Below are 20,520 nucleotides of genomic sequence, written 5' to 3' on the forward strand. Positions count from 1 at the left end.
TGACATTCTTAAATTCTTTGTCTGGCAAATGGCTCAGCATCTGGCACCCCTTGACTCCTGCTTACCGGGGTGGCCTAGAAATTCACATTTGGGTAGGCCAGAATCGCAGATAGACGTGGCATCTTTGTTGATATGACAGGAGATGTTCCATTTTACACCACCCAAGAAACGACTGTAAGGAAGTGAAACTAACACATCTCCCTGCCTGAAGCTTGCCATTCTAGGAGACATTTGCAAGGATTAAATTGTCTTTTTACTTTGTTTCCTCACCTCCCCCATCTCTGATCCATTAAAGAATCTGGCATCCAGGCCCCAGTGAGATGGCTATTTTGAGGCATTAGCCCGTCACGTTCTCAGTCAGCCACCTCCTGAATAAAGTCCCTTCCTTGTCCCAACACCTGCTCTCAGATTTATTGGCCTGTAGTGTGGGGAGCAGAGTGAGCTTGGACTCGGTAACAACCCTACATTAGAAAACCCTCTTGGCTCTATCATAGAGCTCTTTCTACTTCTTAGCCATCACTCTACTCCAAGCCACCAATATCTCCACCTGGTTTACTCCAGTGTTCTTCTAAGTAATCTGCTTTGTCTCACTCTATTCTTTATATAACTTGAGTCACTTTTAAAAATGTTTAATCAGAGGAGCATTTCACTCCCATGATTAAAACCTTCTAGAACCTTTCCATTATATTTAGGGGGAAGAAAACTTCTGCAATGGTTTAAAAAGCCTTAGATGATCAGACTTCTCTATTCACTCTCTGACTTCACTCCATTCTGTTGCTCTTTCTTTCACAATACTCTTGATTTCATCGGCTTTTTTGTTGTTCTTGCACAATCTAAGCTTCTTTTGCCTCAGGGCCTTTGTGATTTCTGTTTCTTCTGCCTGTAACCTTTTCCCCAGTTCAGTTCAGTCGCTCAGTTGTGTCCGACTCTGTGATCCCATGAATTGCAGCACGCCAGGCCTCCCTGTCTGTCACCAACTCCTGGAGTTCACTCAGACTCACATCCATCGAGTCACTGATGCCATCCAGCCATCTCATCCTCTGTCGTCCCCTTCTCCTCCTGCCCCCAATCCCTCCCAGCATCAGAGTCTTTTCCAATGAGTCAACTCTTCGCATGAGGTGGCCAAAGTACTGGAGTTTCAGCTTCAGCATCATTCCTTCCAAAGAAATCCCAGGGCTGATCTCCTTCAGAATGGACTGGTTGGATCTGCTTGCAGTCCAAGGGACTCTCAAGAGTCTTCTCCAACACCACAATTCAAAGCATCAATTCTTCAGTGCTCAGCCTTCTTCACAGTCCACCTCTCACATCCATACATGACCACTGGAAAAACCATAGCCTTGACTAGATGGACCTTAGTCAGCAAAGTAATGCTATCTAGGTTGGTCATAACTTTTCTTCCAAGATGTTAAGCGTCTTTTAACTTCATGGCTGCAATCACCATCTGCAGTGATTTTGGAGCCCCAAAAAATAAAGTCTGACACTGTTTCCACTGTTTCCCCATCTATTTCCCATGAAATGATGGGACCGGATGCCATGATCTTTGTTTTCTGAATGTTGAGCTTTAAGCCAACTTTTTCACTCTCCTGTTTCACTTTCATCAAGAGGCTCTTTAGCTCCTCTTCACTTTCTGCCGTAAGGGTGGTATCATCTGCATATCTGAGGTTATTGATATTTCTCCCAGCAATCTTGATTCCAGCTTGTGCTTCTTCCAGTCCAGCGTTTCTCATGATGTACTCTGCATAGAAGTTAAATAAACAGGGTGATAATATACAGCCTTGACATACTCCTTTTCCTGTTTGGAACCAGTATGTTGTTCCATGTCCAGTTCTAACTGTGGCTTCCTGACCTGCATACAGGTTTCTCAAGAGGCAGGTCAGGTGGTCTGGTATTCCCATCTCTTTCAGATTTTCCCACAGTTTCTTGTGATCCACACAGTCAAAGGCTTTGGCATAGTCAATAAAGCAGAAATAGATGTTTTTCTGGAACTCTCTTGCTTTTTCCATGATCCAGCGGATGTTGGCAATTTGATCCCTGGTTCCTCTGCCTTTTCTAAAACCAGCTTGAACATCAGGAAGTTCACAGTTCACATATTGCTGAAGCCTGGCTTGGAGAATTTTGAGCATTACTTTACTAGCATGTGAGATGCAACAGTGTGGTAGTTTTAGCACTCTTTGGCATTACCTTTCTTTGGAATTAGAATGAAAACTGACCTTTTCCAGCCCTGTGGACACTGCTGAGTTTCCCAAATTTGCTGGCATATTGAGTGCAGCACTTTCACAGCATCATCTTTGAGGATTTGAAATAGCTCAACTGGAATTCCATCACCTCCACTAGCTTTGTTCATAGTGATGCTTTCTAAGGCCCACTTGACTTCACATTCCAGGATGTCTGGCTCGAGATGAGTGATCACACCATCGTGATTATCTGGGTCGTGATCTTTTTTGTACAATTCTTCCGTGTATTCTTGCCACCTCTTCTTAATATCTTCTGCTTCTGTTAGGTCCATACCATTTCTGTCCTTTATTGAGCCCATCTTTGCATGAAATGTTCCCTTGGTATCTCTGATTTTCTTGAAGAGATCTCTAGTCTTTCCCATTCTGTTGTTTTCCTCTATTTCTTTGCATTGATCACTGAAGAAGGCTTTCTTATCTCTTCTTGCTATTCTTTGGAACTCTGCATTCAGATGCTTATATCTTTCCTTTTCACCTCTCTTCTTTTCACAGCTATTTGTAAGGCCTCCTCAGACAGCCATTTTGCTTTTTTGCATTTCTTTTCCATGGGGATGGTCTTGATCCCTGTCTCCTGTACAATGTCATAAACCTCATTCCATAGTTCATCAGGCACTCTCTTTATCAGATCTAGGCCCTTAAATCTATTTGTCACTTCCACTGTATAATCATAAGGGATTTTATTTAGGTCATACCTGAATGTTCTAGCGGTTTCCCCTACTTTCTTCAATTTAAGTCTGAATTTGGTAATAAGGAGTTCATGATCTGAGCCACAGTCAGCTCCTGGTCTTGTTTTTGTTGACTGTATAGAGCTTCTCCATCTTTGGCTGCAAAGGATACAATCAATCTGATTTCGGTGTTGACCATCTGGTGATGTCCATGTGTGGAGTCTTCTCTTGTGTTGTTGGAAGAGGGTGTTTGCTATGACCAGTGCATTTTCTTGGCAAAACTCTATTAGTCTTTGCCCTGCTTCATTCCGCATTCCAAAGCCAAATTTGCCTGTTACTCCAGGTGTTTCTTGACTTCCTACTTTTGCATTCCAGTCCCCTATAATGAAAAGGACATCTTTTTTGGGTGTTAGTTCTAAAAGGTCTTGTAGGTCTTCATAGAACTGTTCAACTTCAGCTTCTTCAGCGTTACTGGTTGGGGCATAGACTTGGATTACGGTGTTATTGAATGGTTTGCCTTGGAAATGAACAGAGATCATTCTGTCATTTTTGAGATTGCATCCAAATACTGCATTTCGGACTCTTTTGTTGACCATGATGACTACTCCATTTCTTCTGAGGGATTCCTGCCTGCAGTAGTAGATATAATGGTCATCTGAGTTAAATTCACCCATTCCAGTCCATTTTAGTTCACTGATTCCTAGAATGTCGACATTCACTCTTGCCATCTCTTGTTTGACCACTTCCAATTTGCCTTGATTCATGGACCTGATATTCCAGGTTCCTATGCAATATTGCTCTTAACAGCATCGGACCTTGCTTCTATTACCAGTCACATCCACAGCTGGGTGTTGTTTTTGCTTTGGCTCCATCCCTTCATTCTTTCTGGAGTTATTTCTCCACTGATCTCCTTTTTTAATTTCTCCACCTTTTCCCCAAATAATTATAAATCTTGTTACTTTAGTTCATTCTGCTCTCTGCTTAAGTGTCATCTCCCCAGAGGGGCCTTTTTTGGCCACCCTATGTAAGGAGAGTGTCCCCTCACCCCATTGCTCTCCACTTCTTTACTCTGCTTTGGTTTTCTTCTTAGCACTTAGCATTATCTGGTTTGATATGTGTTTATTTGGTAATCGTCTGTTTCCTATTAGAATACATGCAAACTCCCTGAGGTCAGGGACTTTCTACTTTGAAGGGTTAATACTGTTACCAATGCTTGTCACATAGTAAGTGCTCTATAAGTTTATGTTGATGAATGACTGTGGGCAAGTTAAACTTGCTGGACTCATTTTCTTCATCTGAGAAATGGGGAAAATAATGGTATTTACCTTATGCAGCAAATGTGAATGCCAAATAAGATTGGGTGTAATAAGACATTGTGGCAATAGTGTTGGCTGATGTGATTATGACTGCTATTCAGTAACGTAAATGATCTAGGACGTTGCTGGTGGTGCAGTGGATACTAATCCACTTGCAGTGCAGGGGACATGGGTTGACCCCTGGTCCGGGAAGATTCCACATGCTGTGGTGACGTGTGCCGCAACCACTGAGCCTGCAAGCCACAACTACCGAAAGCTGAGCACCTGGCACCTGTGCCCTGCAACCAGAGAGGCCGCTGAAATGGGAAGCCTGCACCCCGCGGCTGGAGACAGCCCTCACAAAGCAGCAGAGACCCAGCGCCGCCAAAGATAAATCAACTGTGTACACGGTTGAAATCTCTTATGATTAACCAACAGATACTTACGCTACATAGGGTGGACTTTGCCTGCTGTATACTTTTTACAGTGGTTGATGTCAGAAGTATAACTTACAATCCAGTTATTGGTAATTTAGCTGGAGGGAATAGACATAAGTACATGAAAAGTCAAATGCCAAGTGAAAGTCGCTCAGTTGTGTCCAATTCTTTGCGACCCCATGGACTTCACAGTCCATGGAATTCTCCAGGCCAGAATATTGGAGTGGGTAGCTTTTCCCTTCTCCAGGGGATCTTCCCAACCCAAGGATAGAACCCAGGTCTCCCGTATTACAGGCAGATTCTTTACCAGCTGAGCCACAAAGGAAGCCCAAGAATACTGAAGTGGGTAGCCTATCGCTTCTCAGTGGATCTTCCTGACCCAGGCAGGTTCTTTACCAACTGAGCTATGAGGGAAGCCCTAAATGCCATCGAATATTTAAATAACCAATCAAGACAACAGAACAAATGTTATCATAGTAATAGTTGTCTAATACATGTGCTGATGATTGTTCTAGGTCTAAGAAATGAAATAAAAGCTTTTTATAAAAATAAAAAGCTTTTTTTTTTTTTTAACTAGAGTCGTCTGAGGAGGCTTCATGGAGCATGTGGATTTGGACTGCCTCTTGAAATGCCGGGGAGGATTTTAATCCTTTATTGGCCATGAGGTGGATGGGCATCAAAGGTGGGGCAGTGACATAAACCCTAAGAACTAGGGGAGGTAAAGAATGCAATAAATCGGTTTGGCAGGAGGGAGAGGTCTTGTGAGGAAGCAGTTTGAGAGCAGCACAAAGAAAACAAGGTAGGAATGAAAGCAAATGATTCAGGCTACAGGAACTGCCAGGGTGACAGGAAGCCCGTCCTTACTTGGGTTGGACAAGCAAGGAAGGAAGTGCTTCTGGGTGGTTAGGAAGAAGGTAACGCATCACAGGCTTGCCATTGCCAGCTTCACTCCCTTCTCCCCCACAGCACAAGTGCCCTAGGGTGTTACTCTCTGATGCCCAGACAGTGGGCTGGCTTGCGAAGTCCACGTGTCCATGTATCCAAGGAGAGGCAGCCACAGGAGGACACTGCTCTTCTGTTCCCAGAGCCTGTAAGATAACTTTGAACTCTTTTTTTTTTTTTTTTAATCCACAAGAAATCTCACTCCAAGTGGCTATGACTCAAAGGCAAGGGACAGTTTTCACTATGATTTCTTATTTAAAAGAGTAGAAAAACTACATACAAAAACTTAGCATTGGATTTGGGTTTCCTGCATCATTGGGAAGGGGTGGGAGGTGGGAGGGAGGTTCCAGAGGGAGGGAACATTTATGTATCTATGGCTGATTCATGTTTATGTATGGCAGAAACCCACACAATATTGTAATTATCATGCAATTTAAAATAAAATTTTTTTAAAGACTAGAGTAACTGAGAAATTAAAGGCCAACCAACAAACATAATAATTTACATTTTAATATGCATATTAAGAAATACTCAATTTTTTCACTCCTCAGTAGTGGATGAAAGTGGGAAAAGAGCATGTTAAGCATTTCCTTCTTTTTTAGAAGAATATAAAGAAGTAGACTAAGGAACAAATAAAAATATTCATATATTTGTTCAAAAAAAAAGAAATAATCAGGTTTTTTTCTGAACAATATGAAAGAGAAGTGTATGTCACCCTAAAATATGCTACTTAGGCGTATTGATTATTTTGAATTAAAGTTATTTAAGAAACAGCTGATACAAGAATACTCTGATCCTCCTTTGTCTCCCTGAGAGCAGGAGATAAATCTCCCAGGTGGAAGGGATCTTCCCTGTACCAGGAGGGTTGAAGGCATCCTCATTGTCAGAGTCAGGGAATTCAGGGCCAAGAGGGTTGTATAAACAAACTTTGTTACTTCACTGATTTGCTGGACCAAGCCCAAACCCTAGTATTTTGTCATTTCTTCACAAATTTATTGTTTCTTTTGTCTAAAAATTATAAAAGCTACCTTCTTTGGCTACTTCTTTGCATCCCACATTTTTATCACCTCTCATATATACAAAATTAGTTTTTCTCTTGTTAATCTGTCTGTATCAATTTAATTATTAGACCAGCCAAAGAACTTAGAAGGGAAAAATTTTCCACTCCTACAAGCATATTTTGTCAGTCATGTATAGCCACCTTCTCATTATCATGTAAAAGGAAACACCTTATATGAGAAGAGGCCAGAGTAACCTGTGAACTGATCAGATTGTTTTTTAAAAAGATAGGTTACCTAACCAACTATGAGATAAAATTTGCTTTAATGATATAGTTTTATGTAGATTTGCATCAGTCTAAAAGAATGTGTGTGTGTCCATTAAGTTTTTTTGTTATCAGAGAGTTAATAAATGTAACCTTTTGGAGCATTAGAACAGATTTCAGAGCAATTTGTAGTAATTAAGAAAATGATCCTGTAAAAATAAGAGAATCAAAATAAAACAAAAAAAGATGCAGAACAGATATGAGCCATGACATGTGGCCGAATAGGGAATGGACATGAAGACAATAAGACACATTGTTGTTAACACAGCCCTGAAAACACGTGTCCCAGATTAAATAATGAATGCGGTTGGTGGGCATAGCCAGGAGAGAACAGAGAGCACATTGTTTTAGCCTGTCTATCTATTTTCAGACTAATTGCTTAAGTATAGGCTTCTGTTCTGGTTACAGCCAGAGGAAAATCAAACAGTTGAAATACTGTAAGTCCTGTAATTCACCCCCATCACAAATCAAAATTAAATAAGAGTTAAGAGCAAAGCATCCAAGTAAATCGTTAGGCCTGCCTGCAAATGGAAGCCTGAAGAGAAGCAGGGTCTTTCGTCCTCTCCTGATCAGGTTCTAGCTAATGTGATATGAGGGCTTGTCATCGCCTCTTCCGCGCTCAGGACTACAGCTTCGGCTCCTTAGGGTGGGGCGGCAGATCCCAGGTTCCATGCCTGGGACTGGCCCAAGGAGTGGTGTCTTCTTGGGCAGCGGCTTCTCTGAGGTTTCAGGCAGATTGGTATCACCTGCCTTTTCCTACTTAAGTCTTTGTGATGAGCTAGTGAGCTGTAACCTGTGAAAGTACTTTGTTGACACAAATGAAGGGATTCTGTTTTTATTGTTTTAGAGTGTAGAGTTGGTGGAGGAAAGAACACAAATCAGTATCCTGGATTTGAATCCTGGTCATCTCATACTCCGTCTCCCCTTTTCTGAATTCTTTAAGTGTCTTCCTGTGTTACCTGCCCCCCACCCTTTGTATCAGACGTTCTTTGCTCTTTTGAGAGTTTGCAAGGACCCCTTTGGCATTCTAGTGAAGCTAATGAATCCCTTTACAGAATAATGTTTAATGCATTAAATTAAATGCATACATTTAAGTGAATAAAATTAGAGGTTCTAGGCATTTCTGCAGTAAACATCTTTGCCATAAAGCAGTTTTACTGCACAACTAATTGGCCGTAAGGCAGTTTTGCCGTAAAACAGAAAGTGACTGGTTGACAGTTGGTTTCAACTGTGTTATAGCAACTTGATAGAAAATACAGTGATAAGAAAACTTACTGAAGTGTGAAATAAGAGAGTGTAAAGCCAGACTGAATACTGTACTAGAAAATGATAACAACAGTTTGCTAATCATTTCCTGGGCACAGCCAGCTCTCTCTTGTCAGAACCAGAAGTTTACCAACCTATGGCAAATATAAAAGCAGAGGCTAGTGATACACGACACTGTTTGAGAGTATTACGTATCGGTTCTTTAGCTCATTTAGATATAACATCTCATCTTGTAATGTCGCCTTTACCAGATTTATCACTCAGTATTAGAAGTTGAATGCAAAAGGAGACTCAGACTCCTCCAATATCCCCCAGATAAATGGTTACATGATTCTTGGTAAGTTTTATGAAAATGGTGACATTTTTTGTTATTTGATAGTGCAGAACATGATGTAGACAGAATTTTGGTATTTGGCACAGAATCTGGCTTAGGTGATTTGGTGAAATGAGGACTGTCATGTAACATTTAATGTAGTCCAGATATGCACTGCTTTATATATATGTTTGTATATTATGTGTGTGTATATATATATATATATATATATATATATATATATATATATGCATCCCTTGTCTGTTCATTCTACTTACAGGGAAATCTGAAGAGTCTTACAGCAGGTTTTTTTTTTTATACCATGGAGATGTATGTCCAACATTAGACCCTGCATCATTAATGATTGACTTTGAGAAAGGAAGTATCATTGCTTTCAGAATGTTTCAAGTAGTTTTAAGGTTTTGTTATTAGTTTTTCAAGCTTCATTATGTCCTTTTTAATGTCCCTATTTTAATTTATTTTCATGATTTTGTCTTTTATGGTAAAGCTGTCCTACAGCCAATTAGTTGCAAGGCAAAAGTTCTTGCAGCAAAGATTCTTAAGAGAAAATACCAGACTGCATAGGGTTACGAAAGAAACCAATTAGACTGATATACAGTTATCAGTATACCAAAAAAGTAATAACATAATATCCACCCCTTATTGATAGACTCCAAAAACCACCTCCTTGTCTTGTCCATCCCAACCCTCCTTCTGCCAGCCGACTCTTCCTCTGTGTGCCCAATTCTGTTGGTGGCATTAACAACTTCCACATGGCTCAGGCCCCGAACCCAGCCTGAGCAAGTAAGTGAGCATTGCTGCTGCCAGGATTACTGCCCCAGTCTCCTTGATAATATCTGTGGAAGTGTAGACTTGTATATTTTAAAGCACTGATATGTCCTTTACCTAGAATGTCTTCTAAACTTCTGCTTACCTTTCAGGGTCTCTTTCCAACACACACATCTGGTCACATTATGGTTTAGAATCTCTTGGTGATGCCTCTTTATCTCCATGATGTGACATCAGAGGACTCCTGTCTCCCTCACAGAGTTTCTTCTGTTGGTCTCCCAGCCTCATCAGGCTGCCTGTGGTCCCTCTGGTGGTCTGCTTCCCACTTCCCCCTTTGCCTTGGCAGGCTGAGTGAGTGCCCTCTGCTTGGGGATCCCTCACCCTCCTTATGGCCTCCAGGTCTCAGTTCTGTGGCCTTTCCCAGCCAGCACTATCACAAGGACTGTCCACAGAAAGTTCTTGTCCAACTGTCTCCTGCTCCCTTTCATTTGACCAGAGTCTGGCAGAGTTTCACAAGTGGTGTGCACAGAGGAGGACAGCTTTATTATCGTGCGTGATTAGCAGCACTGACTTTAGAGCCAGATGACCTGCGTTCTAATCCCAGTTCCACCACTAGCTCTTTGGTCTTGGCAAGGTACTTACTCTTTAGAGGCCTCAGCTTTCTCATCTGTGAAACTGGCAAAATAATAGATTGGTGTGATTTAAATGAATGAATCTCTTGAAGCACTTTAGAACCATGCCTAGCTTATTGTGAGAGCTTAAATATTAGCTATCAGTTTTAGTTTCAGTAAGTTTTGTAATATTAGTCTTAGTTTCAGTAGTATGGCTTGGGCTTATTTAAAAGTCACATTCCATTATACTTTTATTTTTGCTGGAGTTTTATTAAAAACTGTCATGTAATTCAAAACCCAGTGTTTAACTGTTCTTCATTTCCGCTGAGGATATCAGAACATCGATTTTAACAGAAATAATTTATATTAGACAAAAGGAAACACTCTTTGAAAGAAAGATAGGAAGAATCCTGGGGATATAGCATCTTAACAGAATGATGGAGACACAGTCCCACCAGCAGTTAGCTAGCTGAGTTGGGATGTATCCAGGGTTCTTACATTTCAGAGATTATGCTGGTCTCACAGGAATTTTTCTTTCAGCCCTTTGGGTTAAGGAGAGATCAACATTATTTATCAGAATATGTCTCTGGGAATGCAAATCATTATATATGCTTGCAAACCAGATCCACAGGTTTTGAATGTAATTATAATACTTTTTCTTTTGCATGAATATTTTCATACCCTCTATAAATATTCTGGTCTGTTGTACTCTTATAACGCATCCTTTTCTTCCCCCTCCTTTTTTTTTTTCCCAACGGCTAGTATTTCCCCTGAGGTTTAATTATTTCAGCCTATTCTTGGTTTTGCCACCAGGTGGGGCACTGGCTCCTTTATAACGCATAGGCCAAAGTCTTGAGGCTGGTTTTCTCATTGAGGTGGCCGCCTTGCTCCCCCTCATTCTGAACTGACACCTGCAGAAACTGTTGAGCTCTGACCCTGGGAGTGGATGGGGGAGGGTGGAGGGCGAATATTAGATCTGAGGGAGTTACAGGGCTTTTCATGCCTGATTTTGTTGAGCTAATATGCTAATGACTTATGTTTCACAGGTTTTGAGTAACATGGATTTTACCATAAATACATGTAAATCTACTCGGCAACAAAAGAATCAAGTGTTATTAAAGTACGTGGTTAGTATTGCAAATTTTCCTTGGGAATATTTGGTCCCATCTTTATGGCTCAGAAGAAACACTGAATTTGGTAATCTTGACCATTGTGTTAAACAGGTCTTCTAAAAATAAGGTAGAAATCATGGAAACAAGAATTAAAACTGCTCTTGGTGTTGAAATCTTGGGAAAAATTTTGTATACCATGAGCACTTTATGTTAAAAAGCAGAGCATGGAGTTTTAATTCTTTCTTAAGAAGCAATATGTTGGAACATTATTTTTTAAAATAAATGTCTTAAGGAAACTATCAATTGTTTTTTAGAATGAAAAATAAATTTATTATTTTAAAACCATAGTGAGTTATATTAAGCTCTAGTTTAAACTGTAAACAATTATAAAACTACCAAAAAAACTTTTTTGTTTTATAAAATAACCTAACTGTAGATGGTAGAATTGAATTACAAGTAATTTTCAGATTTATAGACACCATGTCAGACTCAGAAGTTAGGTAGTTCTTTGATAAGTTTTTCCCCTGAACTTTAACTTTTAGACTTCAGTGATTAATGAGGTTTTTTCCTTATTTAATGTATTTTAAGAGGCTTCCCTGGTGGCAGTAGTAAAGAATCTGCCTGCCAATGAAGGAGGTGCAGTTTCAGTCCCTAGGTCGGGAAGATCCTTTGGAGTATGAAATCACAACCCACTTCAGTATTCTTGCCTGAAGAATCCCATGGACAGAGGAGCCTGGTGGGCTACAATCCATGGGGTTGCAAAAAAGAGTCGGACTTGACTTGGTGACTAAACAATAACAACAGTATATTTCAAAAATGTAGGAATAGTGATAGTATGTAACTTTGATTCTCAGAAACAATAATTTAATATGGTCCCTCTTAGGCAACGTGAAATTATAGGGCTATATGTTCCAACACCACCACCACCAACTTGGGCAATAATATAAAACTCATTTCATGGCCCTAGTTGAGGGCAGACTGTATTCCTCTTGTTTAAAATGAATGAGTCACTTTAAGTCTCTCTGAAGGGAGAGAAAGGAGTGAGAATGCTCTTTGTTTAAGTTGGTGTGTTACAGCTTTCTTGGGCAGCAAGTACAAAAACGAAGCCCGAAGTCTTAGCTCATTCTGTACATGGATTTTATTTCTCATAGTAGCCCAGTGTCTATTTAACATATGGGAGTGGTTTCAAGTTCATTACTAAAGCTTATAGGCTAAAGTGCTTTGTGGGCTTGGCTACGACTTAAGTTGCCTTTGGGGAGTCAGCCAAAAACGGGGCTTGCTTTCCTGTGTCTGTGGATTCTCCGGGTGGTCAGTTTCTTTTCCCTTCTCAGCTGTCAGCTGCTCTGGAGATTAGTTTCATAGTAAGGATTCTTTCTTTAAAGCAATATGAAGCGACTACTTTCACGGGGGCACCAGGTTAGTAAATAACATTTTGGACTTTATGCTTCATGTGTCAGACTTTCTTTCTGTTCTCAGGGGGCAATGACATGACAGTCGGCATGGCATTTTGTGCTGTTGCTGTGTTTTTTAAGAAAATAATGTTCATTGATCCTATGGAGGTCTGAGGTTTATAGTCTTCCTTATCATATCTGCGTTGTTGGACAATATTAAATGCAGGAGGAAGCCATGAAATAATGACTGGTTTGTGTTAGATGTGCAGTCTAGAAATCTGTGCTTGTTTGTATGCATTTTCAGTTCCTTTTTCAGAATTCCTTTCATTATATCTTCTCATGATGTCTTCTAGGAGTAGCTATGATTTTATACATGGTTTATTTTACTTTTTGGAGCACAAGGCAACAGTGTGCTGTGTCCCAGCCAGCATGCAAGCTTGTCTGATGTATGGTTTTCTCTAGGGCCTACTACTTACAGTTAAAGGAACCAGAATGTCATTTTAATTTTCTTTTTGAAAAGCCTGGCATTTTTCTAGAATGCCTCGGAAAATACCTGTGTAACAGTTGACGTGGACAGACTGCACAGGTGGATCAAGCTGAACGGAATCCCTTCCTTAGTCATCACTGTTTTTCTTCTTAAGTAATTCCTCAGGATTGAAGATTACTCTAGGAGTAAATATGACAGTCAAAACGGAGTGTGCCTTGTAAGGCATGAAATTATCGCTCATAGTATTAAAATGAAATTAAGTCAATAAAGTGAAGTATCAAGAGAATATCTTCCTTAATTTCATTAACTTAGACATCTCGAGAGCAATTTTACCTTTGTTCACTTGTCACCAAAGCAATCTGGTATTAAATAGTTTCACAAGAGTAGTTCGATTTGATGATATTTTCAATTTTGTATATGAAGTACTTATGAAGTATAAGTGTTCTTATGAAGTATACTGGCTTTTATGTAACTTTAGGTATGGTTTAGTTCAAGGTAAGCACTAGTGTTTTAAAATACGTGAATATACTTCTATTATTACCATTTTAATCTCCTCTCTCTTTGCCCTGTTGGGAAATACAGTGTTTCAGAAAGGGTCTGTTCTCTCTTGTTCTCTTCTGTCTAAAAATATAAACCTGAGGAAGAAGGAAGACAGAAATAGATATTATACTTAGAAAAATCTCTGAGGTGATTTGCTAAACTTTAAAGTTCCCAGTCCTATCTCTGCTGAAGCTGAAGTTATAAAGTTATGTCTGCATGCCATGTCAGAATTGCAAAACGGACTGGACTTTATCCCCTCCGAGACACAGTTGTATAGCTGTATTATTGCCCCTGTGTCTGCAGATATTTTCTTCAACAGTAAATCCAAAAAAAGAAAAAAAGCAGATTGCTGTGATTTGCTTAATATTAATATGTGTTAGTACTGCATAATGCTATTATGATTAAATACTATTAACTTAAAATTTTAAAGAAGACTTTTGTCAATCTGAATATACCTGCTCCCTGATTTTAAAGGACAGTGTTAAGACATTCTGCTTGTTGATTATTCGTTTGTGCTTAATCGGCATGGATAAGTCTTAAAAAGCTCACATCAGACACATTTATGTCTGGTAGGTCTCAATTTCTATATTCCCAAGTGCTTCACAGCTTTTTCTTCTACAGATGTTAACAGAACAAAATACTACTGATTAGAAACAGACAGAAAACAACGTGACAATGGATAGAATAAGAGAGGAAACTCCATAAAAACCAGATTTTAGGGTTTCCCTAAAGAGTATGCATTACAGTAAGCTTCCTCCAAACATGACAGGAAAGAAAGACTGTACAGGGGAGTGCTCAAAACCTGTAACTTGGGATCGAAGCAAATCTTACTCCTGATTCCAGGCTTAGCACACACATTGGAGTTCTCGTTCTCATCTTGCCAGACTGGTTTACTTTTGTTACATCTCTGCCTTTTGGCTAAAATCAAGTAGAGACAGGCATTTTTCCCATTCCATATCAGGTTAAACTCTGAGCCGATTAAATTTTATCCAACATGCTTTCTTGTTAACAGTCAGAAGTACTCCAGATGCCTCATAAATCTCAGATGGTTGTGAACACAGTTTATGTTCCAGAAGCATGTGATCCTTATTTCCTTTTAAAACAAAGCTTAGATTCAAAGTTGGAGACAAATCCTAGGGCAGATTATTTCAACACAAATTGGCCCATACCCCAAACATTGGGAATGATGGATGTCACTAGAAAATAAGGACTCAGAGGAAAGAAATGAATGATCAGGAGGAATGATGATATTAGGAGTTGGTTTTCTGACTTCTGAACCTTGATAAATGTTCACCTATCAGCCGGGTCTGTTCATGTCCCAGATCAGTCTCATTCCTGCCCATAAGCTTGATCTTCAGTGTGGATGTTTAGGGAACTGTCAGCTGTTGATTTACAGTTTCTGGTCTTGTCAAATTCATGTATGGCCACCTTTGCCTTTTTCACGCCTGACTCCCTGAATTCTTGTTCCCAACCCTGCTCATTGAAGGCGCCCGCATGAATGGATCTTGTGCTTATGTTATCAGCAACTCAGACAGAAGGCAAGAGGTGCTGTGAAATTCACTTTTAGTAATGATAGTATGTACTAACTTCCCAGAGGGATTGCAAAGGCTGAGGACAGATTCTATTCCCAGGGCTGATCTGACCATAGACATCCCCCATTCCCTCTTTCCTTCTAAAGAACCCAAATTAAGTTTGACCTTCTGGCATTTCTGGAGGTGATGATATTAGTAATCATGGCAGGAGTAGTAGAGGCAAGGTAATAGTAATAGTAACGGCTAACACTCAAAAAGCATTTCCTAAGGGCCATCCCTTGTGTCAGCTTCTTATTTAATCTTCACAACAACCCTACGATGTCAATTGTCTTTATTATCCCCACTTTACAGTTGATGAAACTGTCCCAGTTACATAATTTGTCCCAAGTCATAACAACTAGTTGGCAGTAATATTGTTGTGCTTCAGAGAGACGATGTGGTGGGGAAGAAATGGAGTGAGAAGTTAATGTCTTTGGGAAATATAATCCAATCCTTATTATTACTGAGAAGCAACCATGAAATACTATTATCTGTGCTGCCGTTCCTACTCAAAGATGCTCCTGTTGACCCACCATCAACCAGTAAGGCGTGTCCTTTGTGTTCTCTTTCCCCTGGGTGAGGGTTGAGCTTGTGCTCTGCTTTCTCACATGTTCTGCTGGTGATGAGTGGAGAGAACCAGTGGCAAAGCAGAATGCAGAGCTTGGTTAGTGGTCAGTAAAAGAGACCAATGGTGACTAGTCCCTGTGGAGAATAAGCCCACAGTTTTAAAAACTGTCTTTTAACTGCATAAGCTAATCTTGGGACTTTTGAGACTTTTTAAGGCTAAAATAATAAAACCACTAAGACTCAAACCTGGGCCTTTTGCTTGTTTAGCTTTTATTTGGCCTGAGTGAGTGGTGTCCTCTTCATTCCTGACCAGTATGATTTCCTGCTGACAATCAAAGTTCTGGTTGTTTTGTCATTCCTGAAGGCTTTCTGAAGTTTAGTGGAAAGCCAAGAATATGAAACATGTATTTCCTTTAAAAACATAAATGTGCTTTTGAAAATGTTGTGCAAATAGCTTACTCTAGATTTGGCCAAAGCTTAAACATGTGGCAAATAAGTTTGGAATCTTTAAAAATACAGTCCATAGGTTAAGGAGTTAAATTTAAAAAAAGAAATCAAACAATAATTCTAACCATTGGATTGGGACGTACTTTCTCTTCCTAAAACCAATAGTTGTTGTTTAGTCAATAAGTTGTGTCTGACTCTTTTTTGCAACCCCATGGCCTGTAGTCAGCCAGGCTCCTCTGTCCATGGGATTTCCCAGGCGAGAATACTGGAGTGGTTTGCTATTTCCTTCTCCAGGGGATCTTCCCAACCCAGGGATCAAACCTACATCTCCTGCAATGGCAGATAGGTTTTTTTTTTACAACTGAGCCACTTGGGAAGCCAAAAACAATAGAGGAAATCACAAAAGGATTAGGGCAATAGATTGGAATTTTCCAGATAGGAGTGCAAAAGCTTTAACTACAAAAATATTCGTTGAAGTATTATTTATTATCATGAACAGTTGGTAATGGTTGAAATACACACTAGAAGAAAACTGTGCAGTGGATCATTAGGCAGCTATTACTACTTAGGAAAAATTATCAGGGGAGGAAATGGTGGTGACAGATATTTAAGTTAAAGCGCTGGATCTCAAACTATTTGTGTCTCTCATACTTGGCCATGTTTAAAATATATCTCTCTGTTTGTGTTATTCTTAGGGAGATAGCAGAAGGGATGGTCACCTCAAGTTAACAGGGATTTAGGGATTATTTTAAAGGTAGGAATTTCTGGCAGTTTTAATTTTCTTCTTATATGCTTCTGCATGTTAATATTTATGTTTCCTTTCAGTTCAGTTCAGTCCTTTTATATTTGAAAAATATATAAATTATTCATGGAAAGAGAAAAGTGAAGACAAGATATACAAAAATTTAATAGTAACTTAACAGTCACCCATAATCTATTTAAGATGGTAGCTCTAAGCATGATTTTAATTTCCTCAAATAGTTTGTAAGTTTAAGGTTTCCTTTAAGAGGAATTTATGTTTTATAATAAAAATTAAAATAGATGAGGAGTTGGGTTAGAGTTGAGGCCAGATAAATTTCTGTAAGGGAGAGGATATTTTTATTCTGAGGAGCAATTATTTTGCTGCTTTTATACAGCTGCCTTTATTTTGAGGAGGGCATGGCAACCCACTCCAGTATTCTTGCCTGGAGAATCCCAAGGACAGAGGACCCTGGAAGGCTACAATCCATAGAGTCACAGAGTCAGACACGACTTAGCATGCATGCATTCATTATTTTAGGAAACTGCCTTTTGATTTTTATGTACCAGGTTTAAAATCTTAGTCAGATGTTATAGCTAATAAAATTATAAGATAGATAGTTTATTAAATAAGGGCTGTGGGAAGAAGTACACTTAAATACTTCTGAGACATCAGTCCAAGAAAGACACTCATGATTTCCAGTGTGTCCAGATGTCTTGATAACAATTCCTTTGTCCAAGCCTGTTGCTGGTGTTTAGAATGGGACATGGGGCTTCCCCGGTGGCTCAGTGGTAAAGAATCCACGTGCAATACAATAGACACAGGAGACACAGGTTCAGTCTCTGGGTCGGGAAGATCCCCCGGAGAAGGCAATGGCACCCCACTCCAGTATTCTTGCCTGGAAAATCCCATGGACGGAGGAGCCTGGTAGGCTGCAGTCCATGGGGTCGCTGAGAGTTGGACACGAATCAGTGACTTCACTTTCACTTTTCACTTTCATGCATTAGAGCAGGAAATGGCAACCCACTCCAGTGTTCTTGCCTGGAGAATCCCAGGGACGGCGGAGCCTGGTGGGCTGCCGTCTATGGGGTCGCACAGAGTCGGACATGACTGAAGTGACTTAGCAGCAGCAGCAGCAGCAGCAATACAATAGACACAGGAGACACAGGTTCAGTCCCTGGGTCGGGAAGATCCCCTGGAGAAGGAAATGGCAACCCACTCCAGTACTCTTGCTTGGAAAATCCCATGGACAGAGGAGCCTGGTGGGCTACAGTCCATGGTGTTGCAAAAGAGTTGGAAATGCCTGAGCACACACACGCATGCCCAATGGGACAAATCAGCACACTGAGACAGTCCTTAGAAGATACGATTTGACTGGAATGTTGAAGGTGGAAAAGAATCTTGGAGTAGTTGACTTTATTCTTCCCCTTCGTCCTATTCCAGATGAGGTCCCGGAAGCCCAGAATGATTGAGATCCTGAGGTTCTAGTTGACTTGATTGGAATCTTTGGGAGCCTTTAGAGGTCATTTGATTCCCCTGTTACTGCTATTTTTAATATTTCTGCCTTACAAACATTTTAGTAATAAGGAATGAAACTATGTTTCCATTTTCCCTGGGTTGGTAAAAATCAAAAGCTAATACCATTCAGCACTAACCTCATAACACTGGAGAAAGAAGCTGAAGGCTCAGTGTGGCTTCCAAGGAAAACTGACCAGCTTCACAGGTGTGGTCTTTATTCTCATCGTTGTTGTTCGAACATTTTGTTCTTGGATAAAGGCTTCCTTAATGCACATCTGGTTCCCATGTTTATTCTGGAAGACAGCAGCCACAGGGAGTCACTGAAGATCACCGGACACCAAACCCTGGGAATTACGTTTTAGCAGCTTTATTGAAATTGTGTGCTATGTAATTTACACATCACAGGGTTAACCCCTTCAAATCATACAATTCTGTTTCCTTTAGTGTATTTACAGAGTTGTATAACCATGTGTGCTGTGCTTAGTTGCTCAGTCATGTCCGACTGTTTGTGACACCATGGACTGTAGCCCACCAGGCTCCTCTGTCCATGGGGATTCTCCAAGCAAGAATACTGGAGTTGGTTGCCATGCCCTCCTCCAGGGGATCTTCTCGACCCAAGAATTGAACCTGGGTCTCCTGCTTTGCAAGCAGATTCTTTACCAGCTGAACTACCAGGGAAGCCCTGTATAACCATCACCATAACCTAATTTTAGGACATTTTCGGCACCCCCAAAAGGAACCTTGAACCCATTCTCTCTCCCCGGCTCTCTTCCTCACCCAGTGCTAGACAACCACTATTCTGCTTTCTGCCTTTCTAGATTTTTCCATTCTGAACATTTCATTTGAATAGAATGATACAGGTGAGAAAGCTGAAAATTTTAATGTGATGGTCAAAGACCACTTCGGTGAACATTACCTGGTTACTCCATCGCCCCTTTCTTCTCAACAGTGTCCTGAAATGTAAGATCGAAGCCAAACGAACTCACTGTTGTCACCTATTTACTAGATTAAATGGCTTATTCTTGTTTTCTGGAGTCCCTACATTTAAGATTTAAATAAAAATATTTAGTATTCAAATTTTTGAAATATGTGGGAGTACATATCTATTAATATGTGATTGTTGTAGGCCATGTTACAAAATTGTTAGGTTCGACCACTGCTTGTTAGTTGGAATCTTGAGTGAAAACTGGACTTCTGTAAGACTCAATTTCCTTATCTATAAAATGAGGATTATAATACTAGTACTTACCTTTCAGAGTTCTTCTGAGTACTAAATGAAATAATATATATATAAGGCCTCCCAAAATACCTGATGCACAATGAGTGTTAAGTGAATGTTACCTATTGTTGTTATGAGTGTCATTTATAATAAACTATAGAAGTTATTTTATTTCATTCTTTCTGACATCATCTATTAAGGATCATCATCTACTAAGGATTTGAGTTGGTTTGCAAGAATATTTGCATACTATTAAACACATACACCCACTCTCACAGGAATAAAAGCCAGGGATGATAAGGTTACTAGAAGGACAATATCAAGGAAATAATAACCATAGCAACAAGAGCTAACATTTATAGATAGCAGGTTATGAATGGACATTTCTTTAGTGTTTTTCCTGGTGAGCTGAGGGAATATTGCCAGATCAGAAATGGGCAGAGACATTCAAATAAGAGTCCCAGGCTAGGACATAGGAGGGAGCTTGATGGTCTCTAGTCTACCTCAACTTATACCCCAAGCATTAGACATAGCCAGAGATGACAGCTTGGTTTGGTGTGGATACTCACAGTGTGAAGATGAGTTCTCCATCTCACAGTATGGATAGCCGCCGGTTATTAAGCGCTTACCATGAGCTAAGCTACAATTAGAACGGAAAGTGACTCCAAAACTAGATAATTATGAAGTAAACTTGTCTACTCCAGACAACCAGTTTCTTTGTTAATAGTCCTTCTTTAAAGAATGTTCTGGTATATATTAAAGTGAAATGTACAATCTCATAGGCACCCTGCTTTCCAATTCTTATAATACCTTCTACATGGAGAAGCAAAGACCTAATCAGGTTGTCCCCCAGATATCTGAAAACAATTGTCATGGCCCTCACCCTGCCTCACTCTGCTGCTCACACACGCAAGGATATTGTTATTGTTCTTTAGGTTAGGTAGTCCAGCATACTATCACTGTTCATTTGTCTTGGAATGTGCTTTCTCTTCTATGCTCAGTAAGGGCTTCCCTGGTGGCTCAGTGGTAAAGAATCCACCTTGGTGCTGAAGATCT

General features: G+C 40.0%; 1 protein-coding gene across 19 annotated transcripts in view; it reads left to right on the forward strand.

Annotated features, from left to right (window-relative positions):
• PLD1 (phospholipase D1) overlaps positions 1-20,520 on the forward strand; it is a 284,818-nt gene that overhangs the window by 53,346 nt on the left and 210,952 nt on the right. For 7 of the 19 annotated variants that reach the window (XR_011250462.1, XM_069560207.1, XM_069560178.1 and 4 more), the window contains exon 1: positions 12,211-12,401. The exons of the other annotated variants lie outside the window; for them this stretch is intronic. The gene's annotated coding sequence lies outside the window, so the exon portion shown is untranslated. Of the gene's footprint in view, positions 1-12,210; positions 12,402-20,520 lie in introns of those variants that run through there. 19 annotated transcript variants of the gene reach the window in all.

Source organism: Ovis canadensis, chromosome 1, assembly GCF_042477335.2.
Source record: "Ovis canadensis isolate MfBH-ARS-UI-01 breed Bighorn chromosome 1, ARS-UI_OviCan_v2, whole genome shotgun sequence".
Lineage (NCBI taxonomy): Eukaryota > Metazoa > Chordata > Mammalia > Artiodactyla > Bovidae > Ovis > Ovis canadensis.